The sequence below is a fragment of the Neolamprologus brichardi genome, chromosome 7 (assembly GCF_056152115.1).
Source record: "Neolamprologus brichardi isolate AB-2024 chromosome 7, ASM5615211v1, whole genome shotgun sequence".
NCBI lineage: Eukaryota > Metazoa > Chordata > Actinopteri > Cichliformes > Cichlidae > Neolamprologus > Neolamprologus brichardi.
The window spans coordinates 28,216,074-28,241,635 of record NC_142110.1 but is presented as its reverse complement, the minus strand read 5'-3'; the positions used below and the strand labels follow the sequence as shown (position 1 = coordinate 28,241,635).

The following is a 25,562-nucleotide window of genomic DNA, read 5'->3' as shown; positions in this document are numbered from 1 at the left end:
TCAAAATAAATTTCCTGTTGTTGTAAACTATTTTTGCAACTTTTTGGTATTTAAAGTTTTGAGGGATAAGCCTCTTAAATTTCTCCAAGTAGAAATATATGTAAAAAAACCAAAAACAATTTTCAATTTTTTTGTAGTTTATTGCACTTTTTTGCAATTTATGTAGTTACTATGGACTTAATGCATACATATTATTAAAATATGGGCTATAACAGTTGTATTGATGTATAGCAACTTGAAATGCTCCCAAAAATGGCACTACAGCATGTAAAAATATAAAGTAAGCCTTGGTTCTATGGTAGGTCTTAAAGGGTTAATCACAACTGGACAAAAAACACATCATTGAAAAAAGGGCAAGTTAATGTTTCCTGTCCACTAGACTCAGAAACATGATATTTCATTTCCTGATACTTAAACTTCAGGCCTCAGCCCCTCTTTAGAGCCACGTTAGTACATGTGACACTCTGTCCCAGTTTGATCTCAAGCGGGCAGACCAGTAAAACAAATACATCACACTCAAGCTTTCCTGTGATGTCACCAGGACGTTCACATTTAATGAACCATCTGTTCACAGAACAGATGATGAGCAGCTTGTGTCATGGCACAGTGGCCCGTGGAAATGGAATGGACTCAAGTGCAGTTTCAAACCCGGAGGCCAGAGGTGCGGTGTAACGAAAAGAGTCTTTATTTACAATGCTCAGAGGCTAACAGAAATTTCAGACTAGAATTAAGGAACATAAACTAGACATCTGAGGCGAGAGAAAATACTATGACTATGACTATGACTAGATGGCAGGGATAACTGGGTGCAGGGACTGGGCAGGGGAAACTGTGGCTGGCCAAGGCACTGAAACAGAGGAGAGAGCAGTCAGGGGAATCCCACAGAGAGCTGCGAGTGAATCTGAGAATAATACACTGATATGTCTTACAAGCTTGCAGGTGGGGGTTGTGTGGAGGAGGGAGGCAGGAGAGGTCCAGGTGGGTGCTGCGTGCAATGCAGGGAGGCAGGCAGGAGAGACTGGCAGTTCGAAAAAAGGTAGAGATTACCGGCGGCTGCAAACTTGTATCCAGGAGAGCTTGGTAGGTGGGTTTCAGATGCTGACGAGAAAACAGAGGAAATAAGGTTAATATACACAATGAGTCACCAAGGAACAGACGTGAGGCCGAGAACTGACTAAAGTTGGCAGATAATCTGGCAAAGACCAGTTGAGTGCGCAGGTCATAAATACTGCCGGTATGATTGCCATCAGGTGAGGAACAACAAAGACTCCACCCAGTGGGGAGGAGCCGATGCTGTGGAAAACCACCCAGACCATGACACCTTGAGGTAAACCAGAGCAGTTTGAGTAGCACAAGCATTTATATTCCATGGATTCACTGATTTTTAAATGTGTGAAAGTGTCAGCTATTTGTTCCTTTGACTGCGAGTTGATACAAAGTTTCTTTTGGAATCAAAGGAAATTACCTGTAAAAAGCAAGAAATGATATTTACATCTGACTTGTGTTTCACTGACTCTGCTGCGTTCTTGTTTGTCTGAGGTTGTGATTTAATTTGTTTTGTTGCAGTTTGGTTTTGCTTGTGTTTCAGGTGAGACTTACCTGCAACCTTCCAACAACTTCTCACAGGAAGCTGTGAGAACAGAACTCTCACCTGCCAGATCGGCTGGTGGAGGCTAAACTTGCAAAGAAACAATGACTGGAAGCTGCTGGAAAACTGCAAACCTGGAAGTCTTCATTAAAAGAAGTGAACTTTTTACAGTGTGGAGTTGTCAGTACCATGCGGTGTGTTCGGCACCCAAAACTGGCACACAGGTACATCTCAGGCCATTGAAGTTTCTTCTGTAGCAGATAACATAAAAACCTTCAGCTATGTCATCATGTTGCCAAGCAACCACCTAGCAACAGGCAAAAGTGAATTGTTTTTTGTCGTCATTCATCTACAGCACCTTCTGAAAGTGACCCATGGCTTTAATTTTATGGCTCACAGTACTGCAGTGCAGTATGAGTATTAATGTGATGATGATGATCTGGAGGTTGATTCTCTGAAATGCAGTTGTACTGAGTTATACAGAGTGACAGCAAGCAGTATAAAAATAATCAGTCCAGCGGAGCTGAATGATTATTTTAGTGAAGTTGCTCCGCTGCCTGGACTGAATGATATTATTATCTAGATATAAAAAAGTATTTATAGATATACAACAGTCTCAAGAGTCAGAGCACAAACAGACCCACACATGTGTAGGACTTCCTTTAAACCCCTTTAAGGCACATCTGCACTGGCTTCACCTTTCAAACCAGGAAGCTACACTTGCAGTGTTATTTTACACTGCAGCCCAGGGGGAACCGGTGTGCAACACAAGAAAAATAAAAAAAAGAAAAGAAAGGAAAGTGCCCCCACACTCCCTGCTCTCAAGGAAGACAAACCAAAAACTGCCACAGATTTACAACATCCGGTTAGTTTATTAAGTCCCAAAAGGTAGCGGGCGTCAGGGTGAGCATGGCCAAAACAACAAACAAAACTCTCTAGAAATGAAGTGCAACTGGCTTACCTACACGGAAACCCCCTCACCTGCCTCCCTAACCAAAAACAGGAGAAAAGGTTCCAAAAGAAAATGGCTTCTCACCTCTAAATCTACTGAGTAAAAGTATTTACAACTATTTACAACAAAACTATTTACAACACAGCAAAAGCTTCTCATTCCAGAATACAGATTCATATGCAGCCACATGCACAGTTCGTTGGGAACAGGAAGTAGTTGGGGGACGTGCCGGTTCAGAAGGGTCCTCATTTATAGCCGGCCTCTCCCAGTCCTCCATCAATGGTCAGCCTACACCCGGAACCCACATAACATCAATGACACAGGACACAAACTATGCCGCCCTCTGGTGTGGCAGACAAAGTGCAAAACATCCATAACACTGAATCATAATGTCCCCCTATCCAAGATCAAACTTTTCGTCCTCAACGAGAAGTTTGATTCATGATCTAGACAGCGCATCAGCCATGACATTATCTAAGCCCTTCTTCTAACGGATTTCAATGTTAAAGTCTTGGAGGAGTAAAGACCAGAGCATGAGGCATTGGTTGCTGTTCTGCATCTGAGATAAGAACACGAGGGGGTTATGGTTGGAAAATACAATGGTTAGTAGAGGATTGGACTCAAGGTACACTTCGAAATGCTGCAAGGCAAGCAGCAAAGCTAAAGCTTCCTTTTCACTCGTGCTATAATGTAGCTGATGTTTTATGAATTAAAAAAAAAAAACAAAAAAACAGACAGGATGGTCAACGCCATGTTCATCCTCCTACAGGAGCACGGCGCCAGCCCCCAAAGCGCTGGCGTCCACCTCGAGCTTGAATGAACATGTAAAGTCAGGGTCAGTAAGTACAGGATCAAACCCGAGGAAACTGACATGTCTCTGACTACACGAACGGTGACTTAGGACTGGCAAGGCTGGTAAACGGGGCTACTACCTCAGAGAAGTTTTTGCAGAAACTACGGTAGTAACCGGCCATGCCTAAAAAACAATGCAGCTCTCAATGCATTTGAGGAGCTGGGAAGTCTAATATTGCCTGCACTTTAGCAGCAAAAGGGAGGACTTAACCCTGTCCTACTTGCTTGCCTAGGTAGGTTACAACAGCCTTTCCAAACTCACATTTAGCCAAGTTTAGTGTCAGAGAGGCATCACACAGGCGGTCAAATATTTCGCTAAGGGTTTTGAGGTGTTCAGTCCAGGTGGATGAATAGGCCACTATATCATCCGAATACACTTCACAATTTCGGATTCCACGTAACACAGTGTTCATCAGTCGCTGGAATGTGGCTGGGGCATTTCTTAATCCAAACGGCATGACGATGTAGTGAAAAAATGGTCAGGTGTAACAAAGGCACTGATTTCGGCGCACGTTTAGTTAACAGAACTTGCCAGTATCCCTGTGGATGTGAGCGCATCTTGATGTGTTATTGGCTGCTTTGGAGCATTGGAGCGTTACACCGCTACATGTTACACCGCTACACGTTACACCGCTACACGTTACACAGCATTTTACACTCTAAACTTGTGTAACGTGTTTAAAGGTTATGATAGATTCTCAGGCATTGCTTCTTTATAAAAACAGCTTTTCTTGGAGGAGGTTATCAGTCGAACAAATCTATACCTTCATATGTGAAAACTAAGTGATGGAGGAGCTCTGTGGTGGAGCTGCTGCGCCTGGGGTGTAAAGGTCGACGAAGGCCTCTGCCACCTGCTGGCCAAAAAAACTTGAAGGAACCCGACCTGCAGCAGCTAGAAACCACAGTAAGAGGAGATGAGAGGAGAGGAGTTGACTGCCTCCACCTTCCACAGCAGACTCAGGCGAGTCGACTCTGCATGACGGGTTGACTCCGCCTCCGAGGCCAGCATCCTGTGGTGAGGCTGTTAGAGCACTTCACCCTGCTCCTCCTGCCTCCATATTGTCTCCTTTCCTGCCGTCGGCCTGTGATTATCTTCCCTCCACTGACGTTCAGCGTCTGATGCCGGAGGTGCTCAGGAGCAGCAGCGTTGCCGTCATCTGTCACGGCCCTGCTGCGCCCTGTGTTTACGCTCAGTGGGAGCTGCTCTTTGGTATTCAGTGGCGGCGATGGCGATGGCAGGAGTTCGGTCAGTCGCTTGTCGCTTTAGCTCGCTCACACCACCTGAACGCGCAAACACGCTGACAGAGAGGGTGTTTATGCACATTTACACATGATGCAATACATGAAGTGTGTGTCTGTGTGCGTACATGTGTGTGTGTGTATATGTGTGTGTGTGTGTGTGTGTGTGTGTGTGTGAGAGAGAGAGTGTTTGATGTGTTGCAGTCACAGCAGGAGGCAGAAAGGCCTGCAGTGTTTTTCAGGATGCGTGCGCACCTGTATGTGTCATGACATTGAAACAGGTGGAGGAGAACCAAGTGATGCAAGTCGGAATTTCACCACATTGATACCACATGATTGCTGATTGATGAGGTAATATTTAATAGATCACAGAAACTCAAAAACACCTTAAGCCAGTTTTAAAGAAAGCGCTGTGAATCTGCACCAACCGTTAAAAGCGTCCTCCTTCACCTGTGTTCCACCTCTGAGCTGAGCTTCATCAAATTTGTGCTGGTGTTCCACATTCCTCCGCCTTGGCTCTCGCTTCAGGGGAAACAGTAGCTATTACTTCAAGTAAAATAATAATAAGAAATGCAATTCCATTATAAAAGAATATTTTCATTTCACTTCATTTATATGCATTAAAGCCCAAATTTAAAAAAAAAAAAAAACAGGCTCTCCTGTTATTAGTGCTCCCTGTAACTAAACACTGAAAACAGCCAGACACAGTCATTTAACATCGGAGCCAATACTTAGCTCAAGCCTGTATTGAGTGAAGCAGCTAATGTCAGCTAACATTAGCCAGAAGAAGTCTAGTTTTATCTAATAAAGCCCGTCTGACCAAACAGGGCGTTGATAATTGGGTTAAAACTATGGGTGACATCAGCAGGACATTTGAATCTGATCCACTTTCTTCTGGCTAATGTTGACTGACCTGCTAGCATGAACTGGAAACTAACATCCTTTAAATTACTGCCATCTTGTGACGGCAGTTGGAAATTGTCTCTGGAAGCAGGGCTCCATGTTAAGCATCTGTCGTTTTGATAGCGCGTGTGTGTCCAGTTAACAGTGGCTAGTTTACATGTATGTTTTATGAATAAATGTCTGTTCTTTGATGAGAAACCGATGCTAACCACTGACCGCAGAGTAGTTAGAAGCTTAAACACCTGCAGAAGTAATATTATTCCATTTAACACTTTCACTTTTGATACTTTAAGTAAAATAGTGAGGTGTTTTTTGGCTAATTTTATGAAAGGAACGCAGAATTACTCACAGAAAGGTGAGGATGTCCACGCAAAGCGCAGCAAGACATACAAGTCTGTCAGCATACAAGAATAGCATGAAAGTATAAAAGATCGGCAGCATAAAACCATGAAAAGGTGTTTTAATCTGGTCCAGTTTGTTAAATAGTGGAGGAAGATCATCATCAGGTTGCACACTGCTGTTATAACAGCGTGTGCACGTTATATGCACTGCAGCAGGTGTGTGTGAATGCGAGTGCATGCGGCAGTGTTTGCAGCACCAAAGCCTCTGGGAGCTAAATGAAGATAAGGGGATGAAAACGAGGTGGGGGTGTTGGTGGTGGAGGTGGAGGTGGGAGGGATAAATCTGCAGCTGCAGACTCACATGCTTTCTGACTGCTCTCCATCCACATTTTGTCTTTCATATCTGTATGCAAACACGCTGTAGCTGTCCTGGTGATGAAAAGAAATCGCTTTGATTGCTTCTGTATAATTTTTTGTTGCGAGTAGAACAATACAGGCTGCCAGCTTTGGTGTTGATGCAGTGTAGGTGTACAGAACAACCATTTAAAGTCATTCTGCTGCTGATGAAAAACACTGGATTCTCAGTTTTCTTACTTTGTCGTTCTGAGAATCCAAAAAAAAAAAAAAAATCTCACTCTATTTGTCTCTGCTTTTATAGTCTTTACAATCATTTGGAAATGCAAGGTTTTCACCTGACACCATGTACTAGTGCTCCAGTGTGAAATGTTCCCACAGTGTCTGCTGGCCTTGGATGATTCAATAATACATTCATCCTCACATAAAGGGAAGGTTTACATTTTGTAGCTGAAAATCTTGAATAGAAACAAAGAAATCTTATTTTTTTCATTGAATTAGAAAAAGTAAAGTGTGGAAGCTTTACCAAGAGAGAAACTCTGAACAGAATCAGCAGTTTGTTGTTGTGCTAAAGTTAACTCTGCTTTATAGCTGCTGAAGTCTGTTTCTGTCAATTTCATGAATATCCAAAGACTATGCTCTGATTATGTAGATTATTATGAAGACAATAATTAATTATTATGATTTACAAAATAAAGATCTTATTATCATCAGCCAGTTAACACAATAAACCTCTGGACCGTGTTTGTGCTGTTGGAGCATTTATAATTACATCATGTGACCAATATACCAATATATGGCCACTGTACTAACAGAGCGTCCAGGAGAAACTGGATGTTACTGAGTGTTGATTAGCCGGGGTTAATTCCAGCTGACAATTTGGTACATTATGGCACATTTCTGACTCCCAAAATTCAAGATAGTGGTAACCAAAACTCTAATTTCACTGGCTGGGCCCACGTCCTCATTTTAGGTTTGACAGCGTTTCAGTAGGTAAATGTGAATGCTTGGACATGAATTGAGCTGCGGTTTGGGGAAGGCCTCGAAGGAGACTGGTGATGGCTCCCGGGCCTGGCAGATCCCCGTGTACTAAATAGGAGTGAAGAAGCTAAAGAATTGAAAAGAGGAGAGAGGGAGGGTGGGGCACGTAAACGAGAATGAACAGTTTGCAGAACTGGGGGAACCTATATAGATGAGAACCAGAAGGAGCGTATTTGGAGCCGTGGTCCCGCTTCTGAAATTCCGATAAATAATCTCCAAATGATAAATCCACAACCAGTGGGTGATATCATGGTAGCCATGTCCATTATTTATGTACAGTCTGTCCCCAGGAGGTGCAACAACAAAAACAAAAAAACATCTTTACAAAATAAAAGTGTGGCAGCTCAGTTCTATAGTTTTGTCAGACCCTGGAAGTCTCTGCTGATGCAGTGCATGTATTTTAAGTATTCAAAGATAAAAGCCACAGTGGATGTATTGCTTTTATTGTCTGCCTCCTGCCTGTCAACTGTAATTATATAGCAGTCACAGCATCAGTCCTGAGCGCTCAGAAACACATTTAAAAACTGGACTGTATCCATAACTACCACCTAGACTCTGTGTGTGTCAGAGGAAATATTTATGTGTGCGGGTGAAATAGCTCCTATTAGAGCTGTGGGTTGAGATAAAGGTGAAAAATAAAGTGTATGTAGAGACAGGGATGGAGGGAGTCTAGAAGACAGACAGAAAGACGAGTGGCAGATAGACAGCGAGATAGACAGGTAGGTTGGCTTTGCATAAACTCTGTAGGGACACAAGGGTAGTATTAAAAAAGTTAAAAGAGAAAACCTAATTAATGTTATCTGAGCGTCCCCATGGAGGGAGTCGAAATTAAATTCAATTAAATCAATGTCAGCTCGGAGGAGGCAGCGAGAAAGTCTCCAATTACAGCTCAGCGCTTTGTTACCTAACCAACATGTCTCACCCTGATACCGCCTCTCCGGTGTGCTTCTTCGTGTGTGTGTATGTGTGTGTGTGTGTGTGTGTATGTGTGTGTATGTGTGTGCGAAGACAAACATAAAACAGAATGCCGAAGCAGCAGCAGGAACAAGAGTTTGCTGAGAAAAGGTGAAGAAGGCGTTTTTTCTCTTTTAGAAGAGCAGTGAGCTCGTGCAGCTGGAACATCAGCTGTTCAGGAAATAACAGAAGAAATGTCAGCAGGTTGATGGATAAGACACAATGTACTCTATTTATCTGCAAATTTGGCAAAATCCTAGAAAATTGCTGCCTACTTACAGCCTGAGCTAATCCCAAGGATAAAGAAGGTCATGGACATGAGCTTGTGGGCGTTTTTTTCAGCCTGGTGTCTCCCGTAAATTTCAGTAAAACTTACAGCTGTAAAAAGGTCTCTGTAGAGGCGAGCTCCATCTACTCTACCTATGTGAAATTTGGTCGTGATTAAGCAGTGTATTCCTGGTATCATTTTCCCCAGGAATGTTTTCCACTTCCTCGCCTGGGATACTGAGGTGTTCCCAGACCAGATCCAGCGGTTTCTTATTCTACCTCTGAGCTTTGCATGTCCGCCAGATTCTGACGCAGAGAGAAGACAGTCACACAATAGAGAGAGTCATTAAAGGTCCGTTTGTCTGAGTGTTGAGCCGTGATAGACCGTAGAGAAACGCGTCCTCATCATACTGAACATGAGCAGCGTCTGTAGAGTGGGAGGGAGACAGTTAGGTATGCTTTGTTTATTAAAGGGCAGTAACTGAAAGGGTTTGCAGGATGAGGTCTTATTTGAGAGTCCAAGCAAGCAAAGCTCAGGAGGAGGTACCAGTGGGCAGTGGAGATCTGTGAAGAGTGGGCAGTCAGGTGAGTGACAGGTAAGCCTTAGAATCCACCAGGGGCATTTGCCTGCTTGAGACCAGTCAGAAACTGTGCCGGCCTCTTTTACCTGCAGTCTTGTTCTTCTGGTCAATACTGAGATATCATGAACACAGAAGACTGAACGATTCAAAGGCTCACTTTACTGCTACAGGATTTCCTCGGCCTGTCTGTAGGGCTCACAGGAAACTTTTGTCTTATCTGTATATTATCTGTATATAATCTGCTCTTATTGCACTTACTGCTTTTGCACTTCTGATTAGATGCAAACTGTATTTCGTTACCCTGTATTTATACATGTGTAATGACAATAAAATTGAATCCTAATCCTAACCCTTGTATCTGAATCTGTTCATTTTGGTCATTATTGAGAGCTCAGGATGACAATTGAGGTAACATTTAAGCTTCACTTTAGTCCAGCACAGCGCTCACATTACCACTGACCCCGCAGATATCCACTGTCCAGATCCCAAAATTCATAAACTGCTCCCTTTTGGGGCAACCACTCTTATTCCACCGTGTTCCAGCGAACCACAGCTTTATCCACATCACTTCACGCTTGGTGCAAACTGAGGTGGATTCTGACTAAGCCAGCAGAAGCACATCGCCTGAAAATAAAAGCAAAGGGATCGCGCCTTTCTCTGAACGAGACACTCTCCACTCACCCAATCACATCAGTCATTATCACAAACACAGAACACACAACACTGCATCAACGGGACTCTTCACAAAAGGAGTCCACCTCTTCTTCAGCTCATATTCTCAGTAAATTTAGATCAGTCAAAGCGGAGAGGAAAAATCTCCTCTTTGGCCTCAGAGTTTGTCAGCCTAAAGGAACTAAAACAAGAAGGTCATCAGTCTTTATGTAAGCTAGCACCTTTGGTGGTCTGAACCTGATCCAGTTTCAGTTTGTGAAGCACATTTAACATTCCCCGCAAAGGATACTTAACCAGAGGGAAGTGTTTTAGATTCATAATGATGAAGATGATGATAATTATTAACATATTATTACTCTTTCAGTCATCCTTCTGAGCTCCATGTGATGTCCTTATTCTAAAGTAGCATAATTTTCTGATTCAAATGTGATTTAACATGATCTGAGATTTAATTTCAGATTCAGTTTGGAGGAGAATTGATTTAGCGTGAAAGGTGGATATTAAACCTGCAGAGAAGTTGACGCTGGATGTCTGCAGCCTCAGATATAATTACACCTTAATTAAATGAACAAAGCTGAGTGTGAGGTACTGTAAAAGCAAGGAAAAGGTGAGAGTGGAGGGGTGGCGAGGACTCAGATGTGACGAATCAGACGCAGGTCAGCATGAAGTAATGAAGACAATTACAGCAAAGCAGCCTGGGAGGCCTTTCAGAAGACCTGACTCGGGTGACGGCACGAGGGTTAAGTCTGATCTTCATGTTCAGAGTTCAGTAAAGATCCATTTCTTTCCTCCACACATATAATCTGCACAAACTGACCACTGAGGCTTGTTACTGGACCTCAGGATAGCCTTACGAGACCTAGAAATGTAAAAGGTTCATATTTGGACTGTTTTCTGGATTTAAAGATTCATTTCAAATGTTTTAACTGAGAAAATGTACCATTTTAATAAAAATATGAGCTCATTCGAAGCAACTACAGGGCCATTTTTGGACTCTCACTGGAGAGGGAGTTACTTATATTGTTCACGTTTGTCATAAAGTAGACAATTTAAAGTTTTGTTTGTAAACGTCATCATTTTAGAATGTTTGAGCCATGCCCACGAATACAGTCCACATCTGTGGGAAGGTTACTTTTAAAATGTATTCCACTACAGACTACAAAATACATGCCCCAAAATGTATTTTGTAACGTATTCAGTTACGTTACTCAATGAGAGTAACGTATTCTGAATACTTTGGATTACTTAATATATTATCATGCTTTTTACAACTACATGAATGTACTATTGCTGTGTGATTTAAAACTATTCCGCGCGTATATAAAACAGGTTCGCGGCTCCGAACCGTAGTAAAGGGACCTCTGGCTAATACGTTTGGTTCGTGTTGGGCTCGTAGCCAAAAAATAGCTTTACTTTGTTGTCTGGGTCAACTTTGCTTGCGAGAGACAGAGAGAGGCGTTGAAAGGCTGCTCCAACGGAACTTATTGTTTTTGGAGGAAAACACGAACACGGTGTACAGTCGAGTCTTAATAGCTTACTTACAACTGGGCTCGTCAGGCACTCTTCTTGGCTGCAGTGGTTATTATTATATTTACATGCTTCCAGCTCCCGTTTCTGCTCGATGACAGCTCGTACTTTTCCTTTTTCTCCCTCCCTCGCTCACAGACACATAACGGGTATGGCAGTCCATTCTCCCTGCAGCACGGACTACACTGCCCATGAGGCTACTTTCTTTAGGGCTATGCCTGTAACACTCTGCCTATTGCCTTCATATTAAATAATTTTTTGAAAAATAACTTTTAAAAATATTTCTTTACATCATTATGCGGGCTGCAAGTAGGGGTGACATGGGCCGTGAGATTGAGAAACAGGCATTAGAGCCTTTTAATGCGTGTTTTGTTTGGTTTTCCACCAGCGTGGAATAGACCATGTGCACGAGAAAATGCTAACTTCCTGGTTTGAGACAGGATGTGGGGTTGTACATTTCCGGTAGCTTTACTTTGAGGTCAATTGATATACTCCAAAATCATGTCCAATACTCGAAAACGGAAAGATCGTGTTAAGTTACAAAGAGGAGAAGGTGGAAACACTCACCACTGTCGTGTCATAAAAAATCTAATGATCAATTTTGACGTTTAAAGAGTTTAGATCGATCAGTTGTTTACATCACTCAACACAAGCAGAACTGCATTACTGCATGCAGAAGACACATTGTCCACATTCAGAAGCACATCTCTGTATAGTGACTGGTCTTATGATTTAAACAGGCAAATGTTCAGCATTCAAACTACAGGTGAAGAATAGTCAAACCAGATGTTTCCCCCATTATGTCGAGATCAGCTAGTCAAGTACACACCTACACAGCATGTTAACAAACCGTGAAAAAAGTTTCTGTTTTGCAGATTTTTTAGTGCAAGTTTGCCTGCTTATTTTTTTATCCGTCACATTGTGTCCTGCGTCCTGATCGCTGCTAACACCAGATCTCCTCCGTGACGTCTCACCTGTACAGTACAGAATCGCTGCATCGATCGCTAGCAGTGTGACTCTGAAGTGCAGTACTGTATGTCCACAAAACATTTTGCACCGTCAAAAAATAAAATTGTCTACTTGATTTCACCTATCGCTGGTTATTTTTAGAACATAACACCCGCGATAAATGAGGGACAGCTGTTTACAGATACTGAGAAATATAAAATTTGAATCCCTTTTCTCTTTTGCTCTGAGGCGCAGGGGAAAAAATATCGACAAGTCGATGAACATCATTTACAGATATAGTGGGTAAATGGCCAAGACATCTATAGAAATGTAAATCGCTGCTTGATTCATTCATTTGCTTAACTTGTTTTGGACCGTAAACAGGGCAAGAATAGGACACCAGAAACAAAGCTCCCCACAGGAGTTTCCGCACCGGAAGAAGCATATGCTAACGTGCACATAGTCAATTACGAAAAATAGAGAGAGCATAGCCTAACATATGAAACAGGAAAAGACCGCTGTGTAATCCCTTTATTTCAACAAAGTAACACTATTCTGAATATCACCTTTCAAAACGGTAACTGTAAGAATACAGTTACTCATATTTTGTATTTTAAATACGTAATGCCGGTACATGTATTACGTTACTCCCCAACACTGCACACTGCTGTTGAATTACTGAGTTTTTTTGTTTTATAGCCGGAGATGGTCACTATACACTATTAATGATCTCCCTGTTTCAGAGTACTAATCTGTCATTTACAGTCTCATTCCACCGGTAAAAATAAGACACGTCATTAAAAGAAAGGCAACTTTTCCAAGTGCAAAACACTTTCAAGCAAACTTTCAAGCAATCCCTCAGCACTTAATGATGCTCTGAAAATGTATCCACGGATGAACAAACAAAGTTAAGACAGTTAAGACAAATCAATCTCAACATCATACATATTCCTCTGGAGGAAGCAGTTTATACACAACAGCAGAAGAAGAAGTTATCTTTACTTTTTAAAACTTACACAGCAGCTCAAATTGATATATTTTTGAACATCATTCTTTATAAATATTTATGATTCAAAACCTTCTGGTGACTGATAAATTCAAGAGTTTATGTAATTATAGACTACATAAATGATGATATCAGAAGGCAGGTTACTGATGAAGAAGCCATAGGTGGGTTTAAACCTATATTAATCTCCCTTTGAGTCTTATAAAGGATTCTCTTCATTCTTACATTGAGTGTAACGATAAGTAAATAACTAGGCACAGGAAACTTAAAAGAAGATAGGAGGATGCAATAGAGACTAGTGATGGGTCGGTAGCGAACGAAATGGCTCTTAGAGCCGGCTCCTTGACATGAATGACGCGAGCCGGCTCCTTATCGCGAGCCGTGGTTTTTTTTTTCCTCTCTCTCTCTTTCTCTCACCCTCTCTCTCGCACTTTTTTCCGCTTCACTCCGCACGCGAGCCTTGTGCTTGCGCTGGGAACAGGGGGGAGGGGTGGTACAGAGCGAGAGGGAGAGACAGAGAAAGAGAGCCAGGGACAACAACTTCACATTAGAAAGGTAGAATAATCATCCCCAGCTATTTTCAGTTGCGGATGATAAATGATACAGAAAGTTTATTCATGCAGGCCCATTTGACAGAGAATATGCATGTTCTTTTTGTTTTCATATTTTAATTTATATTTAATTGTGTTGTGGTTTGCAGTGTTTTGTGTTGTTTCACTTTAAATTTGTTTAAAGGGAAAAAGCAGAATAGTTAAAAGTGAAAAGTTGAAATGTGAATAGTTGGTTTTTGTATTATATGATTTATTTATTACATTTTATGTGGAGTGAATAAATAAAAGTATATTTACGGTGGCGCCTAGAGACGAAGTACGTACAAACTTCAAAACACGTAAAAACTCTGAAGCACGTACAAACCACGAAGCACGTAAATACTCCAAAACACGTACAAAAGACAACAGAAGTGCTCCAGGATGCTAGGCGCAGTGTTGAGCTTTTGTTACCTAGTGGCTACACAAGCCAGCAAGTACCAACGACTGGATTTGGTGTGTGGTAGTAACAGGTAAATGAACATTGTTTTGAATTATTTGAATATATATGAGTGCTTGTGTATAAATACACAAACAATACACATATGCTGTCAATTGTGTAATTCAAGTGATCTTGGTAGCTCTGTTTTGGAAGTTCAGTTAACGCTAGAAATGTGTTTTGGAGTTTGTATGTGCGTTGTCTCTAGGGGCCACCCCATATATTTATATATATATAAACATATATAAATAAAACCACTTTTTTTTACATTAGTAATTCCTTTTGTGCATAATTTTATATTGTTGTTAATAATAAATTAATTAAAGCAACAAAACAACCTAAAGAGCCGGTTCGGAGCCGAAAGAGCCGACTCTTTTTAGTGAGCCGAGCCGAAAGAGCTGGTTCCCTAAAAAGATCCAGAAATCCCATCACTAATAGAGACAACAAGAAAGACAGGGCTATTTATACACATGGATGATGGCAGGAAAATGAAACCCAGCTGAAAGTAATGTAGTTAAGTAGATTTTGGGGTAGGCTTTTACGTGATGTCCGCGAATGCAGCACTAATGTCCACACCTTTCCAGCTGATAATTAGAGGCCTTGTAAGAAACAGCTGCGCTTCACTACCACACAGAGGCATTTGGCAGTCCTTTCCCATCCAACGTGGCCAAGAGCGTTAAGCGGTTAAGCATTGTAGAGCGGTTTGATTTCTCCAGGAAAGCTGCTCATTTTAGTATTGCCCTTTAGAGAGTGGATTGTGCCACACTGCTGTAGCCATGTTGTCATTTTGCAAACGTTTATGGACTGGCCTTAACTGACTCCTGGTTTTATGGTCTTTTACTCTGAATTGTTTGATATATTTTAATCATGTTTTTATAAACTATAACTTTACCTTAGGGAGTATTTGTTTCGTTTAAAACTCTTTTACTGATTTGTTTAATGTTTTATATGTTTTGTTGTTTTGTTGCTTTAGTGGAGGTCATTTATGTCCACTGTGAGCGACCATCTTTGAACAGAGGCGGTGGCCTACGACATCAACTATCCATCTATAATCCAGTTTTGAGATCCCTTCCCAGCCGCCTTAACGCCCACTCACATCCTGGGCCATCTGACCTCAGGAAATCACATTATAGGGTGGGGCCAGGTTTCACAATGAGCTCATCCGAAACCCTGGCTGATTGTAACCTACTCCCGTTTTCACACCATGGCTCATGTGATTAGGTAGAGGATCATCAGGGGTCCTTTTGTCCCTCTTTGGGGGGAAACTCCCACGGGGTTTAAATCTGGGACTCTCCACCATTTGACCATTTGAAGAAGCTTCTTGGATGAGAGGTGAAACGTCTTCAAGCAACTTAAAAAACTCCAGATGCTTTTCTTTCCAAGCTCCTTAGACTACGATGACCTGGATGACTGAGAACCTTCACAGACATATTTCCTGGGGTGTAACTTCCTCCCCAGGTGGCATTGTCAACATCCCTTAGTCACCTTCACTGGTTATCCCTCCTTCGCGCCACCACAGTAATAATGACAATCACAGCAGGGGTCTAAAGCTCAAAGAAAAACCTAAAGGGCAAATATGAAACGCAGAAGCAAGAAACTCACACTAAGCCATGATACAGCCAAGACAATAAGTATAGTTGTATAGTTCAGTATGAAATGAAATCAAATGAAACAGGAATCCAAACCCAACCAGCCAAATGTAAGAATTAAAACCTAACCAGACCCATAACTCATGCAGACAAATTGGAATCCAGAAGTTCCATAAACATCATCAGCCCCCGAGATCATGAAGCATTCTGCTTTTGGTCAGTAAGCTGATTTATTTGAGTTGGCAATGTAGATAATATAACTGGCTATCATCTGAATAGAATAGGAATTATTTGGCTTTAACACTGGCAAGCTGCAGTACAGTTATACCTACAGTATATGTATCATGAACTTGGGTGCTTACATTGTTTTCCCAGGCACCACTTTAGATCATTTTACATACCGTATTTTCCGCATTGTAATGTGCACTCTAAATCATTTAATTTTCTCAAAAATCAACAGTGCACCTTATAATCTTGTGTGCCTCATGTATGAGTTCTGGTGCTTACTGCCCTCGAACTGATTTTTACTGAAGTTGGGCTAGCTGGTATATAATGATGTGCTATGTGATCACTAGCAACACAGCTATGTTAGCATCACATAAACACAGTGAAGCTGGAGGAGGAACACTAACTTTTTTCCACTCCATAAAAGTTAATGTGAGGGTTCCCTATGGTTAGGGACAAATGCAATCGCATGGCAGGATGCTGTAAACGGACCAAATTTCAGTCAGGAGAACAACTGAAATAATCCATCAACAATATGAGGTTAGTCATTATTATACTGCAACAACATGGGAATAGAGCAGCTGCGAGAGAATTCAACATTAATAAATCGGAAGTGGAGGAAGCAAGAAGAATGAGTTAAGTAAAGTTTGACTTATCTAATTTTGTTTCGCTTAATGCGCTTTATAATCCAGTGTGCCTTATGTATGAAAACGGACCTGTTCGTGGACAGTGCGCCTTATAATCCGGTGCGTCTTATGGACCGAAAATTATGGTATTTAAAGTGTGTTCTCACTACATCTTCCAGAAACTAGTGTAAGTAATCCCAGCCAGGTTTATCTGAAAACAGCCTAAGAGCCATGTTTCGGGTTTAAATAGATAAAGTATTATCAGTGGCATGAAAACCTGTTGTTCCTGTTCTGACAGCACTAAGAATCAACATGTCAGTAAGACAACACTGATACACCATTAGCTGCTTTTCTGCTTCACTTCCTCACTGATTTTGTTGTATGGCACCCTAAGTGACTCCTCATAAAAAGCTAATGACTATGTGCAGGCAAAAGCATTCAGACAGTTTAATTACAGAGTAACGTGCAGCTACAATACATTCTGTATGTCTTCAGCCTGAAAAAGGTAAGACTCAATGAAGCTTTTAAAAGAGCGATGATGCTGCTGGGTGTTTGGCTCTACAGTGGTCCACAAGCACTGCACAGCAGACATTAAAGAGACACGATGCCTTTTTTTTATCTGGACGGCTAATATAGGAGAGGGTTGATGAAACTCTGAGTGAAATTTTAACTTCAGCAGGGGATGACCATTACCGCTCATTCAGTGTTGATATGCTGCTCACACTGGGGAAATTTACAGCTCAGTGAAGCTGTGAGGATGAGTTGAAGCTCCAAGTCTGGTCCTCATCCATGACTCTGGAATCTAAGAGTCTTCTTCACAAGTGAGGGAAGAAAGGAGGTGGGGCATCTACAGTTACGTGATAAAGAGAGAGTTGAGCGTGAAGGTGAAGCTGTTGATTTACCCTCACTGATGGAGCTCTGGGTAATGACCAAAAGAATGTATCTGAAAACACAAGTGGCAGAAATGAGTTTCCTCTGATGGGTGAAGGCAATTGAGTACGGCTGCTACTCCTCCACATCAAAAGTGGTTCCGCATCTGGAAGCAGCAGGATGCCTTCTTGGACTTTATTTGTATTTCAGCAGACATAGTCACCATATATTAGGTAACAATATTAGGTAACAATACTTGCTTTCCCCACAGCGAGCGCCGATTCCTCCTCTAATGACTGTGGGTGTGATTCGCTTCATAGCTCGCCTCCGTAATTGTCCCCCACTAATGTTGTCCAATCACTCTATCTCGGATGTATCCTCTGACTTCACCTCATTAATCAGTGTTAATTATAAATGCCTTTTCTAGTGGCTGTTGTAATTGAATTAGTGCCAGGAGACCAAGGTAAAAGAGGTCAGCGTTGCAGCAAGTTCGGGTTTGTGCTGCTGCACAGGAGGGAAAAAAGAGCAACAAAAGAGAGAGAGGCAGAGAAGAGCAATCAGAGAGATGAAGTTTTAACGAGAAATAGGAATGAAGGCGTGGATGAGTAGAGGGCATGTAACAGGGAGGGTGATGAGAATGGAAATCATGGCAGACTAATCCTGAGAGCTTGTTGTAAAAGTGATTTCCCAGCAGACTGCATCTGGTCTGAATTGTCACACTTTCTCCACTTAATTTTCACACACAGGAATATTTCTTTTTACCATCCAATATTTGCCTCTTGCTTGAGTCTGCGGCACAGAGCAGTTCCTGTTCAGACATCATGATATAGATTCTGTGGGTTTCGTCTTAGTCTATTTCAGTCTGTTGTAGAAAGAAAATGCAAAGCTTCTTTGTAGGAGCTGTTATCTCAAACGCCTCTTGTGCCTTGTGATGTGAGGGTGATTGTGTTGCAGCCAAGCCAGAGCCACTGCAGAAACTCCTCCACTGTTTGTGAAATCTGGCGTTGGCCAGCATTCTGCTGCAGGCTGCGATTTCAAGCACATCCAGACAGCATGCTCAGAAAACCTCTAATGAACCCAGCTCACTACTTTAATGTCGCAACAAGTCAATGAGATCTCTGATAATAGACTGTTAATGGCTGCTAATCAAGACAAACACCTATTTATATATGCATCTGTCCACCTCTCTGTAGTCATGGTACTCCAGTCATGCCTCTGCCTAACAAAACCCAGGACATTTCAAGTACAAACAAAAAGGATAATCTCTTCACTGTGTTCTGGGTCCAGACGATGCCTGGAAAAGCATCAATGAAGGGGACTCAGGAGGACCTAAACCATCTCAGAAGGGTCCTTTTAACACAAAGAGACTCAGCTCTGAACTCCCCTCTGGACATCTGAATGATTACACTCAGACCTCAAAGAAACAGAAAGTTCAAAGCTGCAACACGTTGTCCTGGAGCAAGAGCTCACATGGAAAGATAGACAGAAAAAAAAGCAACCTCCAGGGTTAAAAATTTAGCCAACTTGGAAGTGCACTCTGTCAAATTACCTGTTGAGGCTGGCTCCAAAACGGAGTAACGTACTTGGATTTAGAAATGATCAGATTAGATTTGATGGTCACAGGTCAACGTGACTGCAGGGGCCTCTTTCAGCATGATAATCAGGAGTGTTTTAGACATTTTTAGCAACATTTTAAGAAATCAGATCCTTCAAATTTCTTCAAATCTTAATCTTATCTGGGCATCTGTGGAGTGTGCTGGAAACCAAGCCCAAGCCACAGAGCACCAACCATGAAACTTCACATTCAGCAGATTCCACTCCCTCTGGTTCCGATCTTTGACTTGCTGCCCTCAACAGATGAGACTGTCTTACTCTGAGCAAACTCCACTGGAGGCAGAGTTTTTACAGTTCTGTGACTAATTACTTTCCATGATGAGATTCATATTTTGTGACAGAAGTCTGCTAATTGCTGTAATCCTCCCTGCAGGTTTCAGAGTAAAATTATAAATGCAGAGTCTTCGTGTTTTGATCCATGTCACCTGAGGTTCACAAAAACCAGGACAGCAGCTTCAGCTCCTGCTCTGAAGGAAAGGCCAACCGAGGGCTAGTCTGAGGAAGCGATGCTGGTTGTTTGCTCCTTTTCCATCTAAATGAGTTGTATTTTTACCGGCTGATGCAGAGCTCCGTGTTCCCTCTGCAGCTCCTTTGATCTGTTTTGGCAAATTTGACATAATGAGGGGGCTGCATGCTGCCCTTTGTGGCAGTGTGCTGGTTGGGTGAACACATCACAAATTGAATGCATTATTTCGTTTATTATAAGGAAGAAGAAGCTGGACATATCCTTAGCTCAGGCTTCATACTGCTGCTTGGTCCAGTGTTTACATGCACTTCATACTAAAGCACAAATTACCCAGTAGTCTGTAACTTTACTATAAAGAGAGCATCCTGGAGGAAGAAACCTGCATAATTTCACTCGAGGTTACAGGGAAACTAATATGAATGTTTTTGAAGAAAAACAAGCAAAAAGGGAGCTTGATCATGTAAATCTTTTTGATCTAGATTTTTGATTCACTACAATTAAATCTGGATGCTTTTTATTATTGACAGTTTTTTTTTTGTTTTTTTTTTTTAAGTGAGCTGTGACTTGTGAACTTTGTTTAGATTCTGAAGTGATGCACTAAAAATGTGAGAACCATTGACTTAAACCACTGACTATGAACAGGAGCTAAAATACCTTTTTACAGATAATTGTGTTCTCATTGAGAACCATTTGCTGGGAGTAAGGGCGCCCTCCGTTTGCGAGGTGCGCCTGCTGCTCGCGGCACAGGGAGGAGAGGGCGGGGCGGCGGGGGATTCTCTGGCTGGCTGGAGCAGCATCAAATAACCTCCAGGGTTTGATGTTTGATGATTTAATGTCTCACACACAACCTGTCGAAAGGGGAGGGGGGCCGGCTGCTTCCAAATAGAGCACATTTCCTTCATAATGTTATAAATCCAAGCCCATTATGTATTCATGATTTGAATCCTGGGTTGTGCGAAATCCCAGAAATAAACCCTAGACAAAGCATATCTGTGAACTAAGGTGTAGGTCTATTAGGTTATGTTGTGGCGATCCTCGAGTTGGGGGATTTGTGTTCATACTGCAGTGCAAAATTAAAACCAATGGAAGATAAACAAGAAAAGTTCAAAGCCATCAGGTGATGAGTTTAGAAAAAATAGAAAAGAAGAGGGAGTGTTTGCCCAGGGCGCCAAACAGGCTAGGACCACCACTGATTCTGAGCTATCTTAATGTAATCTGACATTGCATATTTACCTTATATGTTTAATATATATGTTTTATACATTTAGCTGTTGAATAAAAACTAGGAAAAGTTGCATTTCCTGCGGAAATACTGTGTGAATGCCTTGTAGTGGAATCTGAAAAAAGCAGAAGAAGAACTATCTGCTGAAAACACTGTGTGGAAGCTTATGTCTTTGTTGAAAACTGCTTTATTTGAAAGGGTAGAGTGAGTGCAAGAGGAGAAGACGTAGGGCATCAGCTACAGGTAGGATTTGAACCTGCGCCACTTGGTCTCAAGGCGGCTGCTTATCTCACCGAGCCAAACTGGTTCTCAGGTGACTGAAACGATATGAAACTGAAAATTGTCCTTTAAAGAGGTGAAGCTTCTTAAAATTCTGTTGAAAAGAGCAGAAGAGGCTAAGATTTGTGCTGAGAACAGGTGAAAAAGCTGAAAATTCTGCTGAAAAAAAGTGAACTTGTTGAATTTTATGGTAAAAAGAGTTGAAGAAACTGAGAATTCTGCTGTAAACAGGCCAAGAAGCTAAAAATTATGCTGAAAAGACTTGAACATTCGAGAGAAGAGAATGACGAGAGAAGAAACGGCTTCATTTCCAGAGTTTGAAAACTGAGAGAAGGACAGATTTCCGCCCCTCAAACAAACGTAATTCATCGCTCAAGGGTAAGATAATTGTAAAAACTGCTTCCACTGTGAGTGTCAGCAGTGTCTGAAGATATATTGGCACAAGCCTCATGTCTTAACTTTGCTTCGTTAAGGAGATATGACGATTCAAAAATGCCTCCTGTTACAGAATTTCAGCTCTGAGTTTTGCAACCTCCCCATAGACTTTGAATGGGGAGTTTTCAGACCTTTTTTCACTTTGAGGCAAATTGTGAAAAAACCGTAACTTGCACGATAATGATAGTGACACTGTCTTAAAGCCAACAAAAATATCTACGTTTTGGTGTGTGATTTGTGTGGGTTCAGCGGAAATTGAGTAAGCAACAGGAGTTTGTTCGTACATGAAGAAGGGTTTCAGAGCTTAGAGTGCACGCACTCTAACTCTCAGTCCACAGCAACGATAGCAACCCATGCAAATCCTCATAATTCATACAAAAGTTAAAAATTAATTTAAGGGAAATGGTAGAACTTATGGAAAAGCTGAATTAGACAGACTGTACAAAAACTTAATGTTTCATTGTATTTCATAATACAATATATAATTGCATTATGTAATTGTAATAATAATATAATAATATAGCTTCATAATGATTACAGGACATCAGACTACTTGTTCTTATTGCTTAACGATGCAGAATAATCATATAGAAATAAAAAACCTGAAGTTGTGCACTATTTGAGCATGTTCCTTGCCTGCAGCACTAAAGGACTCTGCAAGAGACGTCTGTCTTGCCCTGGCAGTACCTACCCCTCTCCTCTTCAGTTCACCTCAACATAAGCTCGTCATATTCTGTGATATGATTTACTCTGAGGTCTTTGACGAGGTTAGTGGTGTTGCCACAACACCTCACTGTCTTGCCACATGTATCGCAAACTACATCTCGGCCGTTTGTGGAAGTAAAATACGTCCGCACATGACTTCATTTATGCTCAGCCATTGTTGTGAGTGCGCACGCCAAGCGGCTGCAACGCATTTTGCACATGACTACGACAGGCGGAAGAGGAAGAAGTTCCTTCCAATGTAGACAATCCAAATGATACAGTTTCTTTCCACTGTGTTCCTGTTAATGATAAACTACAAATTTTCCCTAAATTACTAAAATATTGATATTTTAATGTGAGAATTGATTCTAGAACATAAATGACTGGTATCGGAGGAATCGATATTTCAGTATCGATCCGCACATCACTAGTCCAAACTGCAAATGAATTGCGCATGAGTGAAGCCGCTGCTCCCGCACTGACTGTAACGCAATCAGTTCTTCTTTTACTGTTATGTTGTTTTGTGGATCACAAGGTTTAAAAATACTTAAACACACACGCACACACAAAGTGCCTATTTCGGGTCACTTTTGCCGGTCCAAGTCCAGATAAAGGAGTAGGGATGGAATTGTGACATAAAAAAAAAACAATAATTGCTAAAAGAAATGTAATTTGTAGTTCTAAATAAATTCTAAATGCATTTAGGACATTTTTTTTTTGCTCACTTTATGTCTCTCCTTTTTTTCTCTCCTACAACGTGGGTTGCAATTACATTAGCATGACCAATTATGCAAATTAGGCGATGGTGACATTTAGCGACTTCTAGAGACTTTTAGGATAGCCAATAGCAATTTTCCTTACTGAGGAGTTGGCAACACTGGCCAGGGGCTGCGACCCATTTATACAGCCGTATTTTGCATATGACTATGAAAGGCGTAAGAGGAAGTAGTTCCTTCCAATTTAGATGATCCGAATGATATAATTTATTTCCACTTCGTTCATGTTAATGAAAAACTACAAATTTACCCCAAAATACTAAAATATTTATATTTTAATATGAGAATCGATTCTAGAACATAAATTACTGGTATCAGAAGAATCGATATTTCAATATCGATCCGCACACCACCAGTGATTTGTTTGGAAGCGTGGGTTCGGCGCTGACATCCGACATCTGACATGTGGCCCGTTTCGGAGCAATGTGAGAGGAGCTGTGAGTTCTGCTGGCGGGCAAACCCGCTGGTTTTTGCTGAAGTGGTGGGCGGCCGGAGTTACTTCATAACTGGATTTAGCGGAGATAAGACGACTAGATGGATGGACGTAGCAGACCGTATGTCAGGTGTCGAGAAAACTGCTAGGAGGTCGTCAACATTCGGTTTCTCGGAAGCGCCGCTGTGACGTTCGGTGTGTTTCTGGGATTGCCGGAGGAAAAGTGATGGATGCTGAGCCTGAGTAGTTGTCAGTCTGACGCGACGTCTGACCGAGAATGGACCCTGTTTTCACATAAACGAGAATGAACAGATGGTAGAACTGGGGGAACCTATATAGATGACAACCGGAAGGAGCGTTTTTGGAGGTGTGGTCCCGCTCCTGAAATTCCAATACATAATCTCCAAAAAATGAAATTTAAAGTGAATTTTAAATTAAATGTGTTTCTTTTCTTTCTCCGTCAGAGTGCAGACACGTCTGCTGCCAGCAGTCTGCGATCTGAAGATCAGTTTCTGTGCTCCATCTGTCTGGATGTGTTCACTAATCCAGTCAGTATACCATGTGGACACAACTTCTGCAAAAACTGCATCACTCAGCACTGTGACATGAATGTTGTGTGTCAGTGTTTCATGTATAAAGAGACTTTCTACACTAGACCTCAGCTGAGGGTCAACACTTTGCTCTCTGAGGTGGTCGCTCAGTTCAAATGTGAAGTTCAGCAGAAAGTCAGCAGCAGCAGCTCAGAGCAACAAGCTGCCAAACCAGGAGAAGTTCCCTGTGACATCTGCACTGGAACCAGACTGAAGGCCCTGAAGTCCTGCCTGGTGTGTCAGGAGTCCTACTGTCAGACTCACCTGGAGCCTCATCTGACAAAGAAAGGCCTGAAAAGACATCAGCTGATTGATGCTGTGGAGAACCTGGAGGGCAGAATGTGTAAGAAGCACGATAAACCTCTGGAGCTGTTCTGTAACACCAACCACACATGTCTGTGCACGCTGCTCTATTTCAGACCCCAAGAACCATGAGTTTGTTCCTCTGAGAGAAGAATATGAAGGAAAGAAGGCAGAGCTGGAGAAGACAGAGGCTGAAATTCAGCAGATGATCCAGAAGAGACGACTGAAGATTCAGCAGATCAAAGAGTCAGTGAAGATGAGTAAAGGTGCTGCAGACAGACAGAAAGCAGAAGGTGTTCAGGTCTTCACTGCTCTAAATAAGTCTGTCGATAGAGGCCTGAAGGAGCTCATAAAGGAGATTGAAGACAAACAGGAAACAAAAGAGAAACAGGCTGAAGGTCTCATCAAAGATCTGGAACAGGAAATCTCTGAGCTGATGAAGAGAAGATCTGAGGTGGAGCAGCTCTCATGCTCTGAAGACCACCTCCACCTACTCCAAAGCTTCTCGTCTCTGAAAGCTGCTCCACCCTTGGTGGGTGGTGGGGACTGTGGTGAGAGCTGTGGCTCAGCTGGAGGAGACACTCGGGAAACTCAGGAAGAAGAAGCTGTTTGAGGCTGAGCTGAAGAGGGTCCAGCAGTATGCAGTGGATGTGACTCTGGATCCTGATACAGCATATCTTTATATCATCCTGTCTGATGATGGAAAACAAGTGCATCATAGTGATGTGAAGAAGAAACTTCCAAACAACCCAGAGATTTTTACACGTTATTGTAATGTTTACAATAATGTTTAATCAGAGTTTCTCTTCAGGCAGATTTTACTTTGAGGTTCAGGTTAAATCACACTGTGTTCTTAGGATGGTTTCTGGACTGTGTGGCTGAGAAATGGAAATGAATACAGAGCTCTTGCTGGTCCTCCAGTCCCCCTCTGTCTTCAGTCTGGTCCTGAGATGGTGGGGGTGTTTGTGGATTATAAGGAGGGTCTGGTCTCCTTTTATGATGTAGGTGCTGCAGGTCTTATCCACTCCTCTACTGGCTGCTCCTTCAATCACGAACTCCACCCATACTTCAGTCCCTGTAACAAAGATGGTGGTAAAAACTCTGCACCTCTGATCATCTGTCCTTTCAATCAAACTGAGTCGATCAACAACTGATTTTATTTGATGAATTGATTGATT

At 41.9% G+C, this 25,562-nt stretch overlaps 1 pseudogene; it reads left to right on the top strand.

Moving 5' to 3' along the window:
• Nucleotides 1-789: 789 nt before the first annotated feature.
• LOC102792815 (E3 ubiquitin-protein ligase TRIM21-like) lies at nucleotides 790-25,538 on the top strand (annotated as a pseudogene).
• Nucleotides 25,539-25,562: the final 24 nt, after the last annotated feature.